Source organism: Cimex lectularius, unplaced genomic scaffold (genome assembly GCF_000648675.2).
Source record: "Cimex lectularius strain Harlan isolate CLEC.00 unplaced genomic scaffold, Clec_2.1 scaffold137, whole genome shotgun sequence".
Classification (NCBI taxonomy): domain Eukaryota; kingdom Metazoa; phylum Arthropoda; class Insecta; order Hemiptera; family Cimicidae; genus Cimex; species Cimex lectularius.
The window spans coordinates 135,284-151,085 of record NW_019392687.1 but is presented as its reverse complement, the minus strand read 5'-3'; the positions used below and the strand labels follow the sequence as shown (position 1 = coordinate 151,085).

The following is a 15,802-nucleotide window of genomic DNA, read 5'->3' as shown; positions in this document are numbered from 1 at the left end:
GATAGAGAGAGAGAGAGTGAGAGAAAGAGAGAAAGTTGATTTCTTCCTCAATTTCTATATTTCACTATAAATTAAAATAAATTCAGTGAAAACGGAATCGTTTTTCAAATCAACACCCAATTGCGTTTTTTTCCTATGCAGCTCATTTTAAAACATTAAATCCAGCGAATTTTTTTTTTAAATCCATAAAAACTTTCCTAATTTCAACCTTGCCCGGGGAAATATTTGCAAAATCCGACCTCTTTTATAAATGTAAAACATTCCGAGGAATCGACATATCTCAATTGCTTGTCGTTTCCCCCATTTGCCTTGCGGAAGAAAAGCGTATTGAACGGCGGAATGAGGCCACCGAGAAAAGGCAGGGCAACTATCGATTTACACTACTGCTTTAGAGAAAACAAACAACGACTTGTCGAGACATAGAAACCTGTACAATGCAAAAATCGAGGAAAACGTTATCAACAGACTTGACAGTAAACATCAGATATCTATTTATATTACGAACTTATATGGACAGATAATAGTTTAATTGTTGAGACCTGTAATAAACACTAAAAAATTGGTTTGATAAGAATTAATCATACTTGTTAATTATTGCTCTTTCAGGAACCACCTGTCTTGTGAAAGAGAAGGTTTTTTTAAAATAATTTATTTGTTACCTATATAGGATAGTATACCCTACAATATGTACACATGATTAATATATCACACAGCACAACACTAGTACTAATGCCAGCACTGCATCGGTAGAACACATGCTTTGAGGAGCCAACCATTGCTGGCACTCAGTGTGTATGATTAAGGGTCTAGGAGGTCCCCAGGCCATCGTCGGTTGAGGCGACGTGGTGGGTTGTAAGGATGGGAATGAGTGGATAGGGCTCGAGTAGTATGGTTAGGCTGGTTCGAAAGGTTGGTGTGGAAGGTTTGGAATCTAGCCCGAATTAGTTCGTTGACAAAAGGAATGATGAGGTCTTTGTGGATAGTGCTTTGACAATTTGTCTAAGGACTTTCGATTGGAAGGACAGGATGCGCTGGATATTGGAAGGCTAGGCAGTGCCCCACAGTTCCACTCAGTATGTCCATATTGGTCTTAGTAAAGTCTTGTACAGTGTTAGCTTTGTCTTAATTGTCAAAGTCGATTTCGCTCTTAAAAGTCTTCGTAGTAGTCCAAGTGTTGTATTAAGTTGATGTTTTTTAAGTCTTGTGTGGGGATTCCACGTCTGTCTGCTGTCGAGATATAGTCCCAGGTATTTGACTTGAGTGGAAACTGGTATCTCTTTGTAGTTGATGTACAATGAAAGGCAGGACTGCTTTTTCAGCGTACAAGCGAGCATTTTTCTTCGTTCGGTCTTGTCCTCCATTTTTTACACGAGTCTTCGATAAACTCAAGGTGTTCCTGGCTGTCGGAGGTAGCTTGGACAGGATTCGAGTTAGACGATAGGATTGCGGTATCGTCCGCGTAGGTGGTGATAATAGTGTCAGGATGTATTGGTAGGTTACCAGTATAAATGATATATAGGACAGGACCAAGGATACAACATTGCGGTACACCGGCCTGTGTCTGTTTGACTTCCGAGAATTCATTGCCACACCTCACTCTGAAACAGCGATCAGTGAGGTAGGATTTCAATAAAAGGTAATAGTGAGAGGGTAGGAAGCGCTTAAGTTTAAAAATTATGCCTGATTGTCAAGAGAAGGGTAAATGAAATATACTAATTATAGATTGGATATCTTTGATGATAACAGACAGACCAAAAGAAAGAGAAAGTTAAAAAGCTATGATGATCAATAAAGAGTAAATGAGAAAGATAGAGATGGAGTGAGATGATGTAAGGAAAGATAGATGGAAAGAGAGAGTGAGAGAGAGAGAGAGAGAGAGAGAGAGAGATCAGTGAAGCAGCGAGTGAGTGTCAGTTAGTGAGATAGAGATTGAATGAATGGAAGGTAGAGAGAGAGAGAGAAAGAGTGAGTCAGTAAGTGAGAGATAAAGGGCGAGTACGTTAGAGAGATAGAGAATGAGTGAGAGAGAGAGAGAGAGAGAGAGAGAGAGAGATATCAGTGAAGTAGCGAGTGAGTGTCAGTTAGTGAGCTAGAGATTGAATGAATGAAAGATAGAGAGAGAGAGTCAGTAAGTGAGAGATAGAGGGCGTGTCAGTTAGTGAGGCAGAGAGTGAGAGATAAAGAAAGTGTAGTTAGGGATATAGAAAGTGGGAGAGTGTCATGAGATAAAGAGTTAGTGAGTGAGAGAGAGAAAATAAACGTAAAACATTGATAGAGAGAAAGAGGAATTGATAAATTTTGATGCATAATAAAGAGATTCTAGAAGTAATAACAAAGTTTTTAGATAATATTTTATTATCCTTTAAAAAAATCCAACAAATGGCATGCTTACTGCTTACAGTAGAACAGATTGCAACCTGAATAATTTGTTAACGTTTGGAAATTTGGAAAACGCAATATTTTATTTCTACATGACAGAGTAGTTATAACAGTTAAATATTTGCATAACGAAAAAAGTTAAGATTATTTGAAGAGGAGATATACTTATTTTTGGCTTTTTTATCATCGCTTTTCCACATTGGGCCGGTTAGTCTGACCAGTCTATCCTAGAGGAGACGAAGTTCGAGTCGTAACCGGCGGAACCACGCGGTCCAGAAATCGTGTCGGTGTAGGAAAAGGGTTTCTTCGCGCATAAACGCGGACTCGTTAAGTCCGTAAAATCCACATTAAATTGATTTATGCATGCTAAAGTTTGTAATAACCTCATTGCTACTTGAGGCCCACGTTGTTGTTTTTTTCTTCAACTTACTAAAATGCCTTCGAGAAAAGTCCATCGGACCTGGCATGGCGTATTTTGTACTCGTCAGGTACGGCAGGTAATTCTGAAACAATTTTCGTAATAAAAACAATTATTTAATAAACTACAGAGTAAATTTTAGACAAATCATGATAAATGAATAGTTCAAAGGACAAAAGTCTTTTGAAAAACATTACGTCGAGTGTGTAATTCTCGTCATAATCACGCATTCACAATGGTCACGCATGAAAAAGTTAATCGCGCCTAATTAGGACACGAGAGCATTCTTGTTTTGTCACTCTTATCCCAACATAAATTTGTCCTCAAACACCAAATCTTGCCTTATAATATTGCTTTTTTTTAAGCAAACAGCTCAAAAACTTGAGTATTCTTTGAAAATGAGTGGTTTTCCTGTGTATTTTTGTGAATAAATAATAAGGTTGCAATTGGGTGAAGGTATAAAATAAAACATTTAGTGAGAAGTTAGTAAGCTTGTAAAGAGGTGAGTGAATGAAAGAGCAGGTAACGGATAAGTGGGGAACTGAACAAAATAAAGAATGCGAAGATCACTAAACTATTATTAAGTAGAACAGCAAATGAGTAAGCGAGAGAGTCAATGAACAAATGAGTGAGTAGTAACGAGTAATAGGGCGAATGAACAAGTTAGTGAACGAAAAAATGATGATACCGGTGAGTGACGAGCAAGAGACAAACGGTGAACGAATTAGTGAATTACAAGTTGGGTGATTGAGCTAATAATTGAGTTACAAAATTAAAAATCAAGAAAGCAAATGATTAATACAAAAAATAAGTGAGAAGTTAGTGAGTAGGTAAGTGGATGAACGAATGAATGAGTAGGTAACGAGTAGATAGGAGAATGAACAAATCAATAAGAAAATTACAAACAAATCAGTGAGTAGATGATTGAATGATTTAGAGACAGAAGAATATACATAAATAACGATAAATGAGTTAAAAGTTAAACGATTGAGAAAGCAAATTAATGAAAAAATAGAGTGAGAGGCTAGAAAAAGTGGGAGGAAGAACGAACGAATGAGCAGGTAATGAGTAGCAGGTGAATGAACTAATTCGCGAGAAAACATTATAACTGTGAGTGCATAAGTAAGAAGCATACTTATTTGGGTGAATGAATGAAGTAAAAGATGTGTGATTAAAACAATAAAGAAGTGAAAAAGTAAACGAATAAAATAAAAGCGAGAAGTTAGTAAGAAAGTGAGTAGGTGAATGAATAAAATAATGAATGAGCAGTTAGTGAGTAAATGAACATATTACAGAACGGTAAGATTATTAAACCAGAGAGTGAGTAGATGAGTGAATGATTTATAGGCAGAAGCAGATGGGTGAAGGGCCAAGTAAATTATTTAAAAGATTTCTCGAGAAAGTAAATGAATAAAAAAATTAAGTGAGAAGTTAGCAGTCTCGTGAGTAGGAGAATGAATGAAAGAATTGAAGCAGGTAAAGAGTAAATGTGCGAATGAACAGTTTAGTGAATGAGAAGATACCAGTGAGTGGATGAGTAAGAGACAGAATTAGGTCATTGAGAGAATGAATGCGTAAAAAGGTTAACGATAGAAAAGCTAAATAAATTACAAAAAAGTGAGAATTTTGTAAGAGTATGAACGAACGTTTGAGCAGGTAACAAGTAGGCGGTGAATGAATAAATTGATATCTGATTGAGATCGAATGTGTAATTAAGCGAATGAGTATTTTAATGATGGATTGATCGAAGGAATGACAACTGAGTTATTGAGTAAATGAATGAATGTATTAGAGTGAATAGTGAATATCGGTGGATTCAAGATTTAATGAGTGATCTGTAGCGAGTAAATGTATGTTTTACAAATCAAAAAAACACATAAAAGAAGCCTAATATCATGCGCGTCCATAAAATTAAAAAAAAACACTGTTTGAATGGCCCTGAACGTGTCAGCTAACGTTAATGGTATTAGTAATAAATTATGTATATACAATACGTTAATTAAATTGACAGACGTAATTAAATGAATAAAGCAAAACGTACAGTGTTTCGACCATCCGGCCTCAAACTAAGTTTTTTTTAATGCTTCTTGCCGATTAAGCATATTGTATGTTATTTGTTTTTTTACGCCAGCTATAAATCAAGAAGAAATAACGGTGGTTAATGTAAGTAAAAAGCTGCATGCATTTTCATAAATTAGAAAGCACAAAGTATGCCCTTGAACCCGTTGAACTCAAAATTAATACCAGGTTGTTGTATATTTATGCCCAGTCAGGCTTGCTGTATTTACCGTGATGATTTGAAATTTTAGTAACGAAAATATTGAACAGAAAATTTTTAGATTTTTCAAATTTGACTTGCTATTTTAATTTCTGCGACTACGAATAAGGTATATTTTTATTCCACTATTTTGTTTTACAATTTAAGTCTGTCAAGTTGAGCGAGAAAATGGATGTTATTGATGAGTGATAATCAACTAATTTAGCGAATGAGTTAGTAGTTTTGTTAGAGAAGAGTGAGGTGGGGGATAAGGTGATGAATTTTATTTATGGGTAGATAACGAGTAAGTAAACAAATTTTTAAAAAAAGTGAGAAAGTAGTAAGCTAGTGAGTAGTTGTGTGAATGAACGAAAGGATGAGCAAGTATCGGTGAATTCATTCCATTCATTTAATGCTCATTATCCCATAGTTGCGGTTTTGTTCGTTTCTGTTGTGTCATTTTAGTTTTGATATTTTCTAGCTTTCTGTGTCGTACAGATTTGAAATATGAACGCGGCAGGTTTTCGCCTCGGCCGTTAACGCGACCTTAACCGGTTTAATTAGCACGGTGTCGCTTCGACTAAACACGTGACAAAAAGGGCGATTCAGTCGCGTTCCGTTTCTGGTCGAAGACGTCTCGACGCGCGTGCCTCGCTTCAACATCGCACCGACTGAAAATCCCGATTTCCCCTGCCGGGCAGGATGAACTGCCGGGTAAGTGATCAGTGATGATCGGCCGTCGTCCGTGAAATTCCTGCGGAATCTAGAGAAAACTTGACATTCTCGAGGCAAATATCGTAGTTCAAATATACAATTTTTTGTGCTTATTTTTTGATTTTGGTTTTACAGTGACTTGTTGGATTTAGCAACGCCTTTGGCCTTTATTGGTTCATTCAGCGTTTCCGCTGTGACTAAATGTTGAAAGATTGTCCAACATCTTGCAAAACATCTAAAAAAAATTTGCAATAATGTTTAAACAATAATATATAAAACAGTGAGTAAGTAAACAGTAATGTAATTGGAAATGTTTATTTCGAAACACATGTAGCATTATTGAATAATTTGGGCTCATGTAATCTCGCTCTTTGCTTCAAGAAATCGCGGGGAAATCCTAAATATAGTCCTAGAATTTTCTAACTATGCCTTCTAATAGAATAAATACTTAAATTTAACAAAATTTTATCACAATGATGCTATACTTTCATGGACTAAGGTTACTACATTACAAAAAAGTTAATTGTAAAATACAGATAACATCGCAGGCAATTAATCCTTAAAAGTCAGGATTTGAAATTGGTTTTATGTTATGCAACTATAACCTGCAGTATTTTAACGATGATTATGACGATTTTTCTATTTGGAGTCGACCCCCTCTTGCACTTGAACTTTCCTCTATTGTGTATGAGCTATTCTAATATTTTTATTAGAATTTAAAAAAAATGAAATAAAGAATTCTCCTCAGGGAATCGAAATCTAAATGGCTCAATGCTTTCCAGGCATCATAGCCATTTCCTGGCGAATACAGAGCAGTTGCAGAAGATATGCTGTATGTCTGCCTCTTCTAGATATAGTTGGCATGTTAATGTACCATTATTACTTTCGTAAGTGAACATTGAACCGTCTCATAAATAAACCTGTTTGTATCTTTAATTGATTTCTGTTAAGTAGAATTTGGTTTGAGTCTTTTTGCTTGCCTTATGCCTCGCAACTGTTCCCACTGTTCTTTAGTAACTTATCATTGCGCTTTTTTATTTAATACCGCCATAATTTATGCTAGAAATTTGATTTGGGCTTATGTCTTGTCCCGCCTCCCTTTATAGCAGGATGTCTGCTGCCTTGTTAGCTGAAATTCCTCATGATCTGAGCTTTTTACTATTTGTAGTTCCTAGTATTTTAGGGTATTCAGATAATTGACAGTATTATTTTTGTTGCAACCTTAAGATGTTTTATAATTAATTAAGGTTTTTAGTTGAGATAAAAAAGTCAATGGCACGAGCGGGATTCGAACCCACGATCTTCGGCTTGATACGCCGCTGCTCTACCACTTGAGCTATCGTGACCTTGATCCACTCGGACACTAACTCCCCATCTCAACCCCACCTTTTGAATTTTCCCTCCTTTTTGCCATTTTCAAATGTCAAATTGACTTTTTTATCTCAACTAAAAACCTTAATTAATTATAATATATTAATTGGTCAAGCGGACCACGAAATTAGTGAACTTAAGATGTTTGTTATTTCATGAGCACATGTTTCTATGGCGAGCAATTCGGCTTGTAAGATGGTTCTGGCGGAGCTAAGGACCATGTGGTGATCATAGCTAGGCCCATTTGTGCCCATTTGTGATCCATCTGCATACCATAAAAGTACCATGAGCAGCATTTGTTTTGATGCTTTATGTTGCTGCCATTATGTAGGTTAGGGTCGCTTGATTCCCATTGTGGCTGTGGGAGTTGTTTTAAGATCACCTAAGACAAGCTATGCTTTGTATTTTTTGTAAGGTACACTGCCTTTCTGTGTTTTATTTTTTGTCCACCAAATGTAACTTTCATGGGTTTATCTGCCGTAAAATGTGATAATTTATTCTTAGTATTTTGCCCGTGTTCTACCACAAAAAACGGTGCTTTCATAACCCACACATGCGAAAATCTAAATAATATAATCTTTAATCGGTATGACAGTAATGAAACTTACATTTTTTTAAATAGTTAAACTGAATTGAAAAAAAAATCTAAATTGATCTTAAAAATCTATTTCGGTGGTACTATGACTGGAATTTCAACACGGCAACTTTGATAGACGTTGTTTTGTATTATTTGAATTATTTTCCACCTACAATGTCAGTATTTTAGTCAAATATGAAGGCACATTTTTATATATGTACAAAAAATAATGTGGCGTGTGTAGCGCGAGGAAATGTCCTAGGACCTAGTCTTTATTTAATATTCATCTCTGTCCGAACAGACAAAAAATATACTGTCGATAATTTTCTTTTTAAATTGTACCTTTAATTTTCAAACAATAGGCTACAAAAGATTAATAATTAATCAAATTTTCTTATTTAAATAAATGTATATAACATATAATCAATTGACATAGTCAAACACGGTGGTTGGTATGAGAAAGTAGTTATTTCAGGGATACGACATCCTCGCTATTTGGACTTTGATAAAAAGAGAATTGGGGGCTATAAAAGCTAAACGGTGTGAAATCATTGCCCGTAGAATCCTTGTATTTCGTAACTGGTTTGTGGATTTGCCGGGTAAACAGTTGTAACAGAGCTTTCTCATTATATCGTAGTATTTCGGCTCCAATGGGACCGTATTTGGCCGCCGTTTTTCCATTAAAATATCCTGTTGTTTTCCCTAAATCGATAAATGTTCAGACATAATAAGATTGTTGCTTTATTGTTGACAAAAAAATTCATTATTTCTTTGAACATCACAGGCAGTTTTTGCAGATGTAAAGTTACCAATAGGATAATGTCTCATCGTATAATACACTGAAAAAAAAAGTATGACCCTGTATATAATTAAGATGAGAATAGTAAATAAGAGAGAATAGTAAAAGGCAGTTGGACAAGGACAGAGCAGAAAGTGATGCGTGTAATCGACAAAATACTCGATGGTATTGACTTATTGACAAGACTTCGAAATCATTGTGAAGGCCAAATTATGCTTACCAGGGTTAGTGCCTTCAGGTTTGACGATAAAAGGTTTCGTGTTTTCTTGCCCTTACCACTCCATTTGGTCCGCCTTTCTTCGCTAGTTTGGACTGTCAGACCAGAAAGCACCCAGCAAGTTGTACCTAATTCCAAGAAATAGAGTAGTACCATCAGTGGTCGTTCAGGGCCATTCAAAATAATACTTTGATCCTGAATATAATTAAAATGAGAATAGTAAATAGAATAGAATAAAAGTAGTTGAATAAGGACATTTATTCCAACAAAAAAATTAAAAAATAAAATAAAATAAAATGAAGAAAGAGAACAGTTGTAATCGATGACCAACTTGATGGTAACATTCACGATTTCGAAATCATTTTGAAGGCAAAATTGTGAAGAATTGTCAGGTAGGGTTTAGTTGTTTCCGTTTTGGTCCGTCTATTTTCGCTGTTTTGGACTGTCAGACTTCTGATAGTATCTGATAGAAATGTGGAGTGAGTAGAACAATCCACTGGTTGAATACGTAAGTTCTAACGCAGTGCACTACAGCAAAAAACGTTCGTGAGTAGCACCATCGTTTTCAACCAGTACAGCAAATCATTACTTTCCATCCCACCAGACCAAAATGATAAGAAACAACTCAACTACCTCACGATGAAATCTCACAGTCAAAAACCCTGGTATAGCCCTTAATCCTTGCCCTGTAAGCCCTATATTTCCGAGATTTACAGACGCCGTTCTTCACCCTCCATCAGTTCCGCCGTGCCAACCATCTTCTCCCTTTTAGTAAACTCCTAGTTTCCTCCCTTATTTTCACGAATACAGAGAGCTTGGAGATAAGCTTAAACGTCTAATGAATGGTTCTACACGTTTTAAATTTTCCTCCTGAAACTTATCTGAAGTGGTATAACTTTCCTGTTCTTCCTTACCTTGCTATATAATATTCCCATTCACCTCTCTACATATACTCATGTCCCTGACCTCTATCCCTCTAAGCACACAACTGTTCAGTCGTTTCTTTCTCATCCCTTTTTCCAACCTACGGAATTCCCTTTCTCACTCTATCCACCAACCTTAGTCAGGGGTACAAGCATACAGAGCCAAAACAGAAAAAATCCAAACGCCGACGGTGTTAGACCAAAATGTTAAGAAACAACCAAGCTACTACAAAATGAAATATCACAGGTTTTAGCATTTTGGCTGTTTCTCGTTTATTACCAAGGAAGAAGAAAAAATAAATTAAATATTTTTTTGAATTTCGCCGGGAAAAGTTTAGCGTAAAGTTAAGACTTATTTAAGCAGGACTTTGCGTTTATAAATCGTATTTACAAGTAAAAGAAGAAATAGAAAATAATAGGATAAACTCACTCAGGGTCGCATGAGACAGGCATTTTCCACCTGTCATTATCTCCAATGGTCCGCATAGCTTGGCTGTTATCAGTGTTGCATTCATTAATTTAAAAGTTGACCTGACGGAATGAAGATTTCCCCCCTGTACGATTATCTCGTAATCATTGTTTTATTTGATTTTTTTCTAACAAATGAAAATTGTCAAGAGCCGGTTTGAAGTGGTATCGTGACGAACATTGACCGATCTTTGAAAAACGATTTTTAAAAAAATGGGAAAAATTTAACATTTTGATCGGAAATTATCACAATCGGCTCAAGTTAACATGGACTTGCAGGTTAGGACTTAAACCCCACCTTAAAACTTCGCCTCCGACCATTTCGAGCCGGTAAAAATAATAAAACCGGCAAACCTCTCCCTACTTTTTTCTCTTTTTTTTAAGATAAACTCCTTATCTTTGAAGAGGCGTTATCTGCGTCCCGTGATGGAGTTGATGTTTGTGCCAGTACGCGAATTAATGTTCCTCAGTGCCATTGTCTGCAATGCAAACGACAAACGAAATATATGTAAGTACGCATTGGCTTAATTAAGTGTTAAGCGTAAAAACATTAACGCTTGCTTAAATCGTACTTCTTGCCAAGTTCTAGATTAGCCAGGGATTTTTGACAAATTAAAATTAATTACACGTGTAAAATATAACGAAACCAACTTCCACTATCTTCTAGCTTTTCTATTTTCGAAAAATTATTTTAAACTAAATTTCAGGTAGGAAAGTCAAACAAGATTTCAACCGGTTGCCATAATGATAAAATAAACATAAAATCTCAACCTTAGAATAGAAAATAAATTGTCAGGATTAAAGTTAGAAAATTCTGAATGTCTTTTAAATAATTAAAACAAAAAGAAAGTAAAAATTTAAAAATTATTTAATCAAGCTTTTTTCCTTGACTTAGTTTTCTAAAAACCCTAAATAAGATGTTATAAACTTATAACAAGCAATGTTATTATTTATATGATAATTTCTTTCTTCATGGATAAATTTTTATTTTTTTTTGTTACCCTTTTTTCTATAGAAAAATAATCACTTAAATTGGAAAATTGTGGGTAGTTAAGTTTTAGGAACATCGCGCCGTTTATGGTTTTTGTACTTTTTCTTAACATTAAAATCCAGTCAATATAATAATTAAAAAATAGAATTTCATGAACTTCCCAGTATGAAGGGTTGTATGGAAGGTAAGAAGAAAATTAATTAAAGCTAACCATGAAAAGCTTTTTTCCCTGCATGGTGACAAACCTAAAGAAAGATTTTCCGTAATTGTGCAAAATATTACCACTTCTGTAGATCGAATGAGGAAACTGGTTGTGAAATAAATGTAACTTAATTTGCCCATTTTCCCTTACCATCTGTAAAACCTGTGTTGGTAAACAGGGAGATAATTTCCAAGGGCGAGGGAAAAGGTAAACGATTGACATTCAATACGTGACGGTTAAATAAAACTTTTCGGCTTGTCTTTGTGAATACGATTTCACGCATGAGTCTCATATTTAATTATTTAACTGCCGAAAAACAATTTTTGTCGCTGGAATCTGGAAAACAATGGAATTTTTCCGCCGGTTGATCAGTCTACTGGGCGTTTTACCCAGGATTAAAACCCAGTGAAATTCCACTGGGACAATCGTAATAGCCAAATATTTCGAACATTCTCCGAAGATTAAAACGGTGTTTGCAACATACGGAATTTACATATTAAGAATTTTATTTATTTTGCTTTGCTTTTTTTTAATAGTTAGATGATCTTGTCTTCATTTGAGTTGAATCTATTCTTATCCTACTAACCTTTGCCAAGAGCTTCCTATCCTCGCTGTGTTGCTCTACCAGACTCTTTTTTATATTTGGCCAGTGTGTTTGTTTCTTTCCTCACCTTGCTTAAATCCTTGACCAACTACAAAAGCAATAGTAGCTACCGATCATTTTGGTCTCCCTTTCTGGTGTTAGTCTGTTAGACGCGTTTAGGCATTTCGCTATCTTCAGTGTTTGTTTCTTCTCTCAACCTGCTTATATCCTTGACCAACAACAAAAGCAACAGTTTCTACCCATCATCCTGTCTTCCTCACTCGCTCCATTGGTCTGCCAGACTCTTTTAGCCATTTGGCCATTTTTCAGTGTTTTTGTTTGTTTTTTGTCTTTCCTTACCCTGCTTAAACAATGACCAAATCGTTCGTCGCTACCGATCATCCTGACGTGCCTGTCTTTGGCTATGTTGGTTTGTCAGACGTTTAGACATTTGTCCAAATTCAGCATTCATTTTGTTGCTTTTATCAGACTGCTTATATATTTGACCATTTACAAAAACAATAGCTACCGATCATCCTTGTGTAGTTTGTTTCTTTCCTCAACCTGTTTGCATCCTTGACCTACGACAAAAGCAGTGGATGTCATCCATCCTGATCTTCCTAACATCGCTGTGTTGGTCTGTCAGACTGTTTTCGTGTTTTCGCTATTTGGCCATCTTCAGTGATTGTGTCTTTTACCACCTGCTTATATCCTGGACCAAGTATAAAACCAGTAGTCGCTACGGGTCTTCCTGTCCTGTCTATGTTGGCCACTCGGCTGAGCTCGATAAGAGACCTTTGTCCGTAGGCAGTACTCATCTAGGGGGTGGGTAGCAATCCCACTTTATAATCCGAAACCGCTGTCGGGGCGTTCCCGAAAGTTTCTACGCTAGGGGAGCCTCTACACTCAGAGAGATAGAGTCGCCTTCTCTATCTAGGGAGTACGCGAGGGGGGGGGGACGGGCTGATGTATTTCGGCCCGTTAGCCCCTCGCGTGCGGCGTACGACCCGACGCACAATGCGGGCCCGACCATTCGGAGTGGACAAGCGTAGAGCGTGGCTACCGACCCTTACGGGCCGGGACACCACTACACTAATGCTGCGGCGGTAACACTTTTCCGTCGTATGCAGAGGTGCGTTAGCTCTCATCTTGAGAATCAAAACGTCCGATAAGGCCGTATAGGCTAGGTGCGGACGTTAAAGATCCTCTTGTCTTGTTGACGATGAGTAATCGGGAAAGCATGTCTATGTTGGCCGACGCTTTTCACCATTTGGCCAACTTCAGTGTGACAAAAAAACCAGCGTATAACAATGACAAATAATATTAAATATACTGTGCGTATATTATTGGCCAATTATTGTTAGATTTTTTGAGATAAAAATTACATACGGACCATAAAACGCTACCGTTTTTCGAGAGATGTCCACCTCTTCTCTCTTTACTATTTTCGCATTTAGTGATTCAAGGATGTTAGCAGAACTAAAGTCACGGGTGTCATAATGCTTCACGGTACTAGAATGCATTGGAACAAATAGTAAATTGGCCCTGTCTATAATTAAAACAAAAATAGTAAAGACAGAAAAACCTGTTCTGAACTGAAAAACCATGAAGCCTATTAAAAAGTGAATACCAAATATTATTAAATGTAGTGTGTGTACATCATTAGTCAAGAATTGACAAAATCTTTGGAAAAAAACTAAAGGACCACAAGACAGCCACTGTTTGTCAGGAGACGATTTCTTTGGGCTACACTCATCTTGCTTTAATTAATTAGATAATTAATATGCAAAGATTAATAATCACATTGTTTAATTAGAGAAATATTCTTAGGTATCGGTCTCCCTTGACTTGCTATTTTCTTCTTTGCGACAATGCTACGTGGCTCGGATAGATTTTGTCAAAACGGTCACGAATAAAGAGGACTACCGACGAGGAAAAAATTCACGTATAGGTTTTTTTTATTGCTGATTCCTGATCATCTCTGACCCCGATTTTAGCCCGGAAAAAAGAATTTTTGACAATTTTACACAATTGTGCTCTAGAGCACGGATTTTTCCTCAAAAACGTGACTAATAAGTATTCAACATTTCATATTTATATATATATCAAACAATAATTTTCTGCAAAATTTCTATTTTTAGGTTCCATTGATTGATTTTTCAGATTTTTCTTTGGGCTGTATATCTAGTCTTTGATTTAAATATTGTAGGAAAATACTTTCAGAAATGTATGAAATAAAATTGAAAAGTAAATATTTATTATCAACTGTATCAACGCTCAGAACCAAATAAATTGGTTTTACTACTGTAAATATTTGACCGAAAGTTCTATGTATATCAAATTTTACTACTTACTGATATAATCACATTTATTGTATATTTATATTAATGTGTGGTGATTAGTGACCGTTAATCGATAATTATTCAGAAATCGTGAGATGAGGTCTGGTGTGATGTAGGTTTCAGAAAAACATTTTCTTTATCGTGCCAACGTTTCGATCTTTATTGAGATCATCTTCAGGGCTCAATGTGTTTGTCTTCTGTGTAATTGTGCCATTCTTGCGTGTCGTGTGCCCACTTTGAGCCCTGAAGATAATCTCCATAAAGATCGAAACGTTCGCACGATAAAGAAAATGTATTTCTGATACCTACATCACACCAGACCGCATCTCACGATTTCTGAATATTTATATTAATTTTCGTCTATACTCCTTCATTTATGTACCTATCATTTTTCATTCACCCCTTTCACACTCTCTTTCCTCTCTCACTCTCACTTTCTCATCTCTCCCCCCTCCCACTCCCACTCCCACTCCCTCTCCCTCTCCCTCTCCCTCTCCCTCTCTCTCACCCTCTCCCTCCGTCCCTCTCTCTTTCTCCCTTCCCATCCTATTCATCTCTGAATGCTTTTTAGTTGAAGTATATCTTTAATTTTTTTGTTATTTTTCTGTTATAGTTTCAAAGTTTTTTAGTTTTTATAGAGTTGTTTATTTTTTATTTACTTATTGAACAATGCATGCGGATAGTTAAAACCCAAATAGCACTAGAAATTGATGACAAAACAATAATGATCAAATAATAAACTAAACAAGGGGCTTGTGAGGAAAAAGTTTATTTATAAAACTGTCCATTCGATATCAAGGCGTTCCGATTCATTTTGGTTCTGAGAGAAGAAAGACTGGCCGAAAAAGGATCGATCTTTAATGAATCAGCAATTTGTAATAACCTGCTTGGACATAAATTTCTTCCATAATTGGTGGTACGGTTGTGAAATAATATAGCCAACCGGGTATTTCTTGAGGGAAGTCAACTTTACTTTGCGATGATGAACTTATTGTTCTTATTGTTCCATTGAAAAGTTTTAAAATGAAACACGTAGTGATGTATCTTAAACTGATAGAGATAACTGATGCAAATTAAAATGGGCCAACCCATCCGACAGGGGTTAGGAGTAATAATCACTTCTAAAACCAATAAAGAGTTTCAACGGTAACCATACAAGACAACAATAATCAAAAATATTTTCAATTAATTATTGTTTTTAGTTGAGATAAAAAAGTCAGTGTCACGAGCGGGATTCGAACCCACGATCTTCGGGCTAGATCGCCGCTGCTCTACCACTTGAGCTATCGTGACTTCGATCCACTCGGCCACTAACATCCCATCTCAACCCCACATTTTGAATTTTCCCTCCTTTTTGCCATTTTCCAAGGAATCAAAAATACTTTGCACTAGGGAGAAATAAATAGACCTTACAACATGCACATTTATAAAGTGGTCTTTTTAATGAATCCTACCATACGATAAACCCTGGATATCACGGTTCTAAAAAACTAAGGCAGTATTCAAAGGAACGCTCAAATCACAGACAGTTTTAACAGATAAGAGATTGGTCATGAATACA

The 15,802-nt window shown here is 36.1% G+C and overlaps 1 protein-coding gene and 1 long non-coding RNA gene across 7 annotated transcripts in view; one reads left to right on the top strand and one right to left on the bottom strand.

Moving 5' to 3' along the window:
• Positions 1-15,802, top strand: part of LOC106664862 (sterile alpha and TIR motif-containing protein 1) — an 87,143-nt gene that overhangs the window by 54,942 nt on the left and 16,399 nt on the right. The gene's annotated exons all lie outside the window — the stretch shown is intronic.
• On the bottom strand, positions 2,795-10,491 carry LOC112126530. Of its 2 annotated transcripts, none has more exons than XR_002910024.1 (3): positions 10,086-10,491; positions 8,736-8,927; positions 2,795-2,882 (listed from the first exon to the last, which is right to left on the bottom strand). It is a non-coding gene; the product is annotated as an uncharacterized LOC112126530 (long non-coding RNA). The 2 variants fall into 2 exon arrangements; XR_002910025.1 differs by having other exon boundaries at positions 8,736-8,860.